The sequence below is a fragment of the Sus scrofa genome, chromosome 17 (genome assembly GCF_054392235.1).
Source record: "Sus scrofa isolate SSC_HxYL_T2T_F1_AM1 chromosome 17, Sscrofa_HxYL_maternal_Yorkshire_Landrace_v2.0, whole genome shotgun sequence".
NCBI classification, from domain to species: domain Eukaryota; kingdom Metazoa; phylum Chordata; class Mammalia; order Artiodactyla; family Suidae; genus Sus; species Sus scrofa.
This window is the reverse complement of record NC_139399.1, coordinates 60,849,933-60,859,364: the sequence shown is the minus strand read 5'-3', so window position 1 is coordinate 60,859,364 and position 9,432 is coordinate 60,849,933. Positions and strand designations below refer to the sequence as shown.

The 9,432-nt window shown below is 42.9% G+C and overlaps 1 non-coding gene across 1 annotated transcript; it reads left to right on the top strand.

Moving 5' to 3' along the window:
* Positions 1–544: 544 nt before the first annotated feature.
* On the top strand, positions 545–679 carry LOC146395376 (small nucleolar RNA SNORA11). The gene has a single exon (XR_014832995.1). It is a non-coding gene; the product is annotated as a small nucleolar RNA SNORA11 (small nucleolar RNA).
* The last annotated feature ends 8,753 nt before the right edge of the window (positions 680–9,432 follow it).

Sequence of the window (9,432 nt, the reverse complement as noted above, 5' to 3'; positions counted from 1 at the left end):
CCAACTAGGAACCATGAGGTTCTGGGTTCGATCCCTGGCCTTGCTCAGTGGGTTAAGGATCTGGCATTGCCGTGAGCTGTGGTGTAGGTCACAGACACGGCTCAGATCCTGCGTCGCTGTGGCTGTGGTGTAGGCGGCAGGTGTATCTCCGATTCGACCCTTAGCCTGGGAACCTCCTTATGCCAAGGGTGTGGCTCTGAAAAGTGAATGAATGAATGAATGAATGGTCCAGGAAACACCTCCTGCCCTTCAAAGTATCCTGGATGTTGCAGATCTACTTAATATTCTGAGAAACCTTAGATAAATATTCCTGCTCTAGGAGGAGGGTGGTCCATGGTTCTTGAACACCAACAATCACAGGCCAGAGGCCTTAGGAAAATCATTTCTAATTTTCGAGGTGATGCCCCACGTGGAGATGAGTCTCCCCCTTTCCTGGGGAAGGAAGCAGGTATGGAGAGATTGAGATGCTTGGAGGGAAATCACCAAGGCAAGACCCCCTACCTGGACTTGTCCATGTTGCCACGTTTAAGAAACTGAACTTTGAGGGGCGTGCTCAGACCGGGGGTGGGGGGCTGAAGAAATGGCTCCTCTGTTTACAACACACCCAACGGGAAGCTGGGTTCACTGTGACAAGGGGCCCAAAACGCATGGCCTGTCTATAAACAAATACCCAACATGGGAAACCAACCAACCAACCGAAAGAAAGGAACTTTCCTATCACCTGGGGGGCAAAAACGAGATGAATGCTTTCTTGTTCCTCCCTGGGCTTAATTAACTCTAGTTCTGTTTCCCAGGAGCTGGGTTCCTTCTCTGTCGGTGACTTGATTTCTTCCTCTTCCTTTATCACCCTCCCCCTCGTACTTTGCTTCTTCAGCCTCTGCTTCCTTCTGCTCTTTTTGCTTGTCCCGCTTCCTCTCCCTGTCACGGCTTCATCGCCGTCTGTCTTTGTAGCCACACCAGAGCCAGGTCATTTGTGGATCTGGCAGTCGGAGCGGAGAAAAAGAAGTTAAAATCTCTCCACACACTCAGACAAAGACAGGGACATTTTATATTCCCTTTCATGGTCAAAAGATGATCCTTTTGCAAAATCCGTGTAGGTGTTTATAGACCAGTCATCCTAACAATGCCTCTCCTTTGCTTTGCTCTCCGTGCCAATTAACATTCTTAATTGCCTGGCTCTAGCCATCTCACTTTTTGTGTGGGGGGCAGAGTTCTCTGACAAGTTTATTTTCAATTGTAATTTATATTGCAATGACAGATAGATATTTATGACAGCCCGCTTTCCCATGTGCTGGGCTTTTAGCGCTTCCAGGTTTGTTATAATAAAGAACGCTCGAGGTAAATTTACAGAAGTGCCTCCTCAGTGATATTTTTTAAAAGACAAGTTCAGAAGAGGGACTTTTTGAGGAGGAGGCGGCGGCAGGGTGTGTGTCTGGTAGATAATTAAAAACTGGCAGAGCACAAGAAAATTTTTAGGAAAGACGTTGAAAGAATGAATCCGAACCGCTACCAATGGGAGGGCTACGGAACGCGTTTGGAGCGGAAAAATTGTTCAATCAATTGAACCTTCAACTTGTTTTTGAAAATCTATACATTTCTCCTGTCCAGTTACGAAATATGCGAATGTCCTGATAAGCATGTTTATGGTTTTACCCTCTCAGCTCGATCCCTCACATTACCGAGGCTCATGTCTTGCACAAGAGCCCATAAAGGAAGAAGGGAGTGTTTTTGGAAAAGCTTCTGAAGGGTTGTGAATCCAAGATTCAGGACGTGAGGTCTTAAGAAAAGAAATCCAAAATTCGCACACCGCTGTGTGAACTGGTAGTTCACTGACATGTCACCTGTCCTAAGAACAACGCAAAAATGTCTATTGGGATGAGTGAACGAAACGAAAGGTTCAGCCACAGTGAAAAATGACAAAACACATTGACGAAGACTTGTGTTGCGTGAGGCAGAGGAGACTTGGGGTATCCCGTCCAAGGGAAATGAACAGAACCCCCAAAGGTATTTTCCAGTTGATCTCGACTCTATACAAGTTATGGTAGTCATGGAAGAGACATCAGAGGAAAGTTCGCTAGAATGTTGTCTTCCGTCTGCAGAAGCAGCAGAGAAATTACTCACATCAGCCCCACGAGTGAAGATAAGACTGTACAGTCTTTGAGAGAAAAGGCCAGAAAGCGGGGATTTGATTTAGCCCCTCGCCCCCCCAACCTCGGGGGTGGGGGGGGTGGGGGGGTTAACAAGGCACCCCTGGAGAAGATTACAGGGTTTGGGGTTTTTTTTTTTTTTTGAAGTGTAGTTGATGGACAATATTATACAAGTTACAGGTGTACAATGCAGTGATTCACAGTTTTTAAAGGTACCCCCCCATTGTACAGTATGTCCTTGTAGTTTATTTATACATAATAGTTTGTACCTCTTAACCCCCTCCTCTTCTATTCCCCCTCCTTCATCTCCTCCCCAACTCGTAACCCCGAGTTTGTTCTCTATAGAAAATAAGAGGATTTGATTGTGATTAGTACTTAGTTTTATTAGAAAGTATTTTACTATTGAAAAAAAAAAAAAAGGATTAGGTAGATGCTAATATGGCCTCGAAATCCTTAGCTGTAAGGACCCGTTTCTCAGCTTCAGCCCTGTTGACACTTTGGGTCCTGGGCACTGTAGGATGTTAGCCTGATCCCTGGCCTCTACCCACGATATAACAGTGGCACTCTCACCAGATGTCCCCTGGTGGGGGAGGAGGTAAAATTGCCCCCCACTGAGGACCACTGGCTTGGACTCAGGGAATCAACATTCCCTAGAGCCTGTGAGTGCCACAGATTGACCTAAAGACCAGCATGGCTAGGGAGTGGGTCAAGAGACCAAGGGACAGAAAAACCCAGTCCCGTCAACTTTTTCATTCCTAGTCCTTCTCCTCTTCTGCAGAAGAAACTGTAGGAGAAATTCTCATTTCTGACAATACAGTCCTGGGTTTTTTTGTTTGTTTGCTTGTTTTGTTTGTTGGCTTTGTCCTTTGTCTTTTTAGGGCCGCACCCACGGCACATGGAGGTTCCTAGGCTAGGGGTCGAATCAGAGCTACAGCTGCCAGCCTACGCCACAGCCACAGCCACACCAGATCTGAGCCACATCTGCGACCTCCACCACAGCTCATGGCAACATTGGATCCTTAGCCCACTGAGTGAGGCCAGGGATCGAACCCACATCCTCATGGATAGTAGACAGGTTCGTTAACCACTGAGTCACGACGGGAATTCCATTTCAGTCCCGTTTTAATGAACTTGTTGGAATAGTTATACGTTTTTTTATTTCTTTTCTTTCTTTCTTTCTTTTTTTTTTTTTTGGAAAACACAGTGTGGGCGTCAATATATTAGCAGATATATTAATGGGAAAGACTAATTAGAGCTAGAAATTGTTCAATACCAATTTGGGATTGATAAAATGGCAACAAGCAGAGAGATATCAAAAGGGGGGGGGCATATCCTCAGTTAAGTGGTGATTATTGCAATTAGCCAGACTTTGCAATTATAAATCATTCCAATGGAAGGGCTTTGGGCCAGGACACTCAGAAAAGTGGACATTTGGCCCCATAATAAAGCACTCCTAGTGAATTACAAGCATGATTTCTGAAGCAATTTTAGCTCAACTTCTAAATCTCTAGATTTGAACAGTTGTTTCCAGACATATAAAGCCTTCTCTTTGAGGCAGGCAGATATCAAATCGATGAAAGTCCATAGCCTCCAAGAGGTTGGTCCATGTTGAGAAAAAACCACTCTTTATATTTCCCGAATCCAAACTTAATTTCCCAAATTAAAGCAGCAGCAGCTACCACATCCATTGGTCCCCTTGGCCATTTCCTGGCATGAATAATTAGAGACTCAGAAAGGCCAGTACTTTTGCAGTTGCAGACAGTGATCTATGGATGCCAGCCTTGCCAGTTCCGTCTTTTCAAACTTAAGATGCCGGGAATCCCACATAGGAAAAAACAAACAACCCACACACGCACGTAATTATAGCCTGTTTCAATCATAGGGACAACCAAATGTCTAATCACCTTCTTAAAAACAGCTTCGTTGAGATATGCTCTACATATAAAATTAGGCCTTTGTGGCGTTCCCATCGTAGCTCAGCAGAAATGAATCTGATTCATATTCATGAGGACACAGGTTCAATCCCTGGCCTCGATCAGTGGGATAAGCTCTGGCATTGCTGTGAGCTGTGGTGTAGGTTGCAGATGTGGTTTGGTTCCCGTGTTGCTGCGGCTGTGGTGTCGGCCGGCAGCTGTAGCTCTGATTCAACCCCTAGCCTGGGAACCTCCATATGTCATGGGTGCAGCCCTAAAAAGACCAAAAAAAAAAAAAAAAAAAGAAAAAAGAAAAAAGAAATTCACCCTTTGTAAGTGTACACTTCATCGATTTTTTTTTTTTTTTTGGTCTTTTTTTTTAGGGCTGCACCCGAGGTACATGGAAGTTCCCAGACTCAGGGTCTAATCGGAGCTGTAGCTGCTGGCCTATACCACAGCCACAGCCACAGCAAGGCGGGATCCGAGCCGCATCTGCAACCTACACCACAGCTCATGGCAATGCCAGATCCTTAACCCACTGATCGAGGCCAGGGATTGAACCTGTGTCCTCATGGATACAAATCAGATTGATTTCTGCTGAGCCGCGATTGGAACTCCCGCAGCGATTTTTAATAAATGTGCATAGCTGGGCAACCATCACTCTGTAATTGCCTTTTCCCCAGTTGTGGTAAAAGACACACAATGTAAAATGTTACCCTCTTCACCATCTTTGAGTGCTCTTCAGTGGTATGAAGAACATTCTCATTATTGTGTAATCTCCAGAACTCTTTCCATCTTGTAAAACTGAATCTCCATACCCATTAAACAGTAACTCCCCACTTCCCCCTCCCCCAGCCCCTGCCAGTCACCCTTCTACTTTCTGTGTCTACGAATTTGACTGGTATCATACCGTATTTGTCTTTTTGTGATTAGCTTATTTCTCTTAGCAAAATGTCTTCAAGGCTCATCCAGGTGAGTCAGAATTCCTTCCTTCCTTCCGGGTGGTATAGGAGCTACAGCTGCCAGCCTACACCACAGCTCACTGCAATGCTGGATCCTTAATCCACAGCCAGGGATTGAACCACCTCCTCATAGATACTAGTTGGGTTCGTTACTGCTGAGCCACAAAGGGCGCTCCTCTTTTTTTTAAAGGCTAAATAATATTCCATTGTATGTACACACCATATTTTGTTTATCCATTCATTTGTGGATGGACTCTTGGGTTGTGTCCACCATTGAGCTACTGTGAGTAATGCTGTTGTGAATATGTGGGGGAAAAAGTATTTCTTGATGCCCCTGCTTTCAATTCTTTGGGATATATAGCCAGAAGTGGAAATGCTGGATCATACGGTAATTCCATGCTTAGTTTTTAAAGAAACCGACACACAACTTTCCACAATGGTTGCGCCATTGTACATTTCCAATAAGAGTGATTGCCTTTTAATTTTATTTTTTTATTTTTATTGTTGGGCTGCGCCCGCAGCATGCAGAAGTTCCTAGGCTAGGGTTCAAACTCATGCCACAGCAGTGATCTGAGCCATAGCAGTGACAATGCCGTATCTTTAACCCACTGAGCCACCAGGGATCTCCTGTAATTACCTTTCAATACTCTGTTTATAATTAGGCCTCCAAAATCATTCATCCATGATTCATTTTTTCAGGATTACTTATTGTGACTTTTGAGTTCTAATTACCCGTGGCCAAGGGCTAGGGACATTGTGGTGAAGGTGTCTGCCCTTGTGGAGCCTGCGGTGTGAAAAACAAGCGATAAATGCATATACAATTCAATCTATAATGCTATAACTACGCTATAAAAGGAAAGAACTGGCTTCTAGAAGACAGACACTAATAGGTGAGATTGTTCTAATTGGGGTGAGAAAAAGCCGGTTTTAGGGAGAAAACTTTGAGACTGGAGGCTTAGTATAAATCGGCAAGTAAAGAGAGGCAAAGAGTAGAAGGGAAGAAAATTCCTTGCAGAAGAGAGCAGAGGTGGGATTTGGGGGGCGGTGTTGGAAGGTCTGAGCACCCTGGAGACCTGTACCCTTAAGCCAGAAAGGTTCCGAGTTCATACAATCAGCCTACGACCGACCATGAGCACCCACAGGCGCTGAATGGAAGCTTCGAGTTTGTTTCCCAGTCCATGAAATGGGAATCAAAAAGGATTTTAACGAGGATAAACTGGGATTTTGTATCCCAAAGGCCCTTAGACACAGTAAAGCCTCAGTGTTTATAGATTTAGGGGAAGATGTAACCAAGTCAGTTTCCGGCAATTTCTGTCTGGGACAAACAGTGAGAAGAACCGGATTATTCATAAACCCAGTCTCCTAACAAAGGCATTCAAGGAGTTCCCGTCTCGGGCATCGGAAACAATCCAACTAGGAACCATGGGGTTGCAAGTTCGATCCCTGGCCTTGCTCAGTGGGTTAAGGATCCGGCATTGCCACGAGCTGTGGTGTAGGTCACAGACAAGGCTCGGATCTGGCATTGCTGTGGCTGTGGTATAGGCCGGCAGCAACCCAGCTCTGATTCGACCCTGAGCCTGGGAACCTCCATATGCCGCGAGTGTGGCCTAAAAAGCAAAATAAATAAATAAAAATTAAAAATCATTGCAATTCTCCCTAAAAATAAAAAAATTAAAAAAATTTTAGAAAAGGCATTCAAAAGTTTAATACTATCCTTTACAATAATCTTTTTTTTTTTTTTTCTAATGCTGATCCCACCCAGGCGTTTTAGTTGTTTATGGAATATGAATAATTCAAAACTTACCTTGGATTAGGGACTGGCCTTGTGCCCCTCGGGCTTCATTCACCCCTCCCCTTTGTTGTAGCATCTGACCTCACCTCTGGTGTACCAGCTCCTGGCTACAGCTCATAAGTGGGAGGTAGATTCGAAGAGTCAAAACATTTACTGTGTCTTTCTTTTTTTTTTTTTTTTTTTTTTTTTTTTGGTCTTTTTGCAATTTCTTGGGCTGCTCTTGCAGCATATGGAGGTTCCCTGGCTAGGGGTCTAATTGGACCTGTAGCCATTGGCCTATGCCAGAGCCACAGCAACATGGGATCCGAGCCACGTCTGCAACCTACACCACGGTTCACAGCAACACTGGATCCTTAACCCACTGAGCAAGGCCAGGGATCGAACCCGCAACCTCATGGTTCCTAGTCGGATTTGTTAACCACGGTGCCATGACGGGAACTCCTGTGTCTTTCTTTTCTTGATATAATATTCGTGGCAAGGTTTTCTTTGAGGAACACTTGACTTTGACTTTATCTGTAGGAGTTATTTCCGCGGACCCCAGATTTTTCAAGACAGGCTTAACATAAGTTTTCTCTTGCCCCAATCTTCGCCTGTTCAGCTGTCTTGCCTAGATTCATCCAGAGCCGGATGACAGGCATTCGGATGTGATAGAAGAATTTTGGAGTCAGACTTAGGGGTTGAACTCATCCGCGTCCTCATTAGGTCCCTTCATGTCCTGAAACCTCAGTTTCTTCTTTTCCAAAATGGACAAAACAGTACTGATCTCTCTTGGTAGATGAAGCAAGAAACTGTGCATTTCATGCCATCTGTGGCTCCTACCAGGGGCTCAATCAATTATTATTATTATCACTTGGAGGCTAAAGAGGCACAGTTTTACTACCTGGTTATGAGTAGAAATGGCTACCATGTTTTCACTATTACCAACTAAAATAAATACATTTAAACAACTATATTTTACCTCAAGTTTTCCTTACACCACTAACATTTCTTGAGCAGTAAACCTGCTGCACATGCATTCAGATGGATAAATTACATCTCCTGCCACACTTCCTTTCATGGGAAAGGTGTTGGGAATATAAGCAGATTAGTGAGCAAGGCAGGCATTAATTGGCTTTTTTACTCAGTATGAGAATTCAAAACGGCTTCCATGTATTATTCAGCCAAATTCTTACCTTTCCAACTTGGCTGTTGACTGTAATTCTATCTTTTTTTGGCTTAAGGAACTTAACATAAAACAACACCCAGCTTTTTCAGAGACTCAAAAATTGGAGGTTACCCTCCCTTTCTTCACTAAGTTTTTATTCATGACCATGAATATCAAAAAGATGGTCGAGCTGATTCACTTTCTGCCTTGGGTTGTCCAAACACCCAGGTGAATGTATTTATGAGCTTAGCATTCTGTTTTGCTTGCATTCCCAATGAGCTTACAAAAAATTTTTACGCACTGGGAACCTGATGAATAACTAATCAAGAAAATGCAATGTACAAATGTGGAGAAGAGTTTATACTTGCACAGTTCCTTACAATTTATTGTAATGCTAAAGAGAGACTCATGCCCAGAGGCACCAGGGAAACACCAATCAAAGACTTGGATGAAGTTTTCACCATTTATTCTACATTTATTGAGTATTTACATCATGCAAGGCAGTTAATAGAATAAAATACACAGAGATTTACTGTAGAGATGTATATAATATATACATATACACAGTACATATGTGTATATACATAATACATATTATATGTGTACATAATATATATAATGTTACACACACACAATTTTAGAAAATTGCAGGCGTCCGGTGTCAGGGTGATGTAATCACCTTGAACTATACATCTTTTCTATATTAAAGTCCATATTGCAAAAAAATTCCAATGACGATTATTTTAGCAACACCCAGTTACTCCAGCAGTGCCCACTGCTGATTCCATGGGAGATTTAAGAGAATCATCTCTCGGTAATAAAATGATGTTATCAGACATTTATGGCTTGGGGGGGAAAATGCAACCGTTTGTTGTTTCGATATTATCTCTGACTAGACTCGCTTTTAATCTGCCTTTTCTATATTTAGTATCCAGTCATTTTAAAATTAAAAAACCAAAAACTAAAAACCAAGGTCTGCACCGTGACAATAAACCAAATCTCGTTAGTACAAATCCTGGAGTTTATCATTTAGCATTTAAAGGAAATATACCGTGGTGAAGGGATAATCTGAAATTTGGAAATTTGGAAGGCCACTTTAAGAGCTGAGATGAGGTGGGAAGGTTGAATATATCAGCATTCACCATTCTTCAAACTCAATTTAAACCTTTCAATGAAAAAGGAGATGGGAGGGGACATGGGTCAAATCCCAGGTTTTTTCTTCGTTTTTTTTTTTTTTGTGTGTGTGTGTGTGTGTGGGGGTTGGTTTTGTTGTTTTGTTTTTCAGGTTTTTTTTTGTTTTTTTTTTAATGTAAAATTTGAGCCAAAATATCCCACTGAAAAGACTTTCCTTCCCGGCTTCCGCGGATATCAACCTTACAAAAGTAATTTTTGGAGCACGCTACCAATTATACTCTTCTAAAACTTTTACGGAAGCTTCTAGTTTTTAGTAAGTACACAATTATTTTTCTTTTTC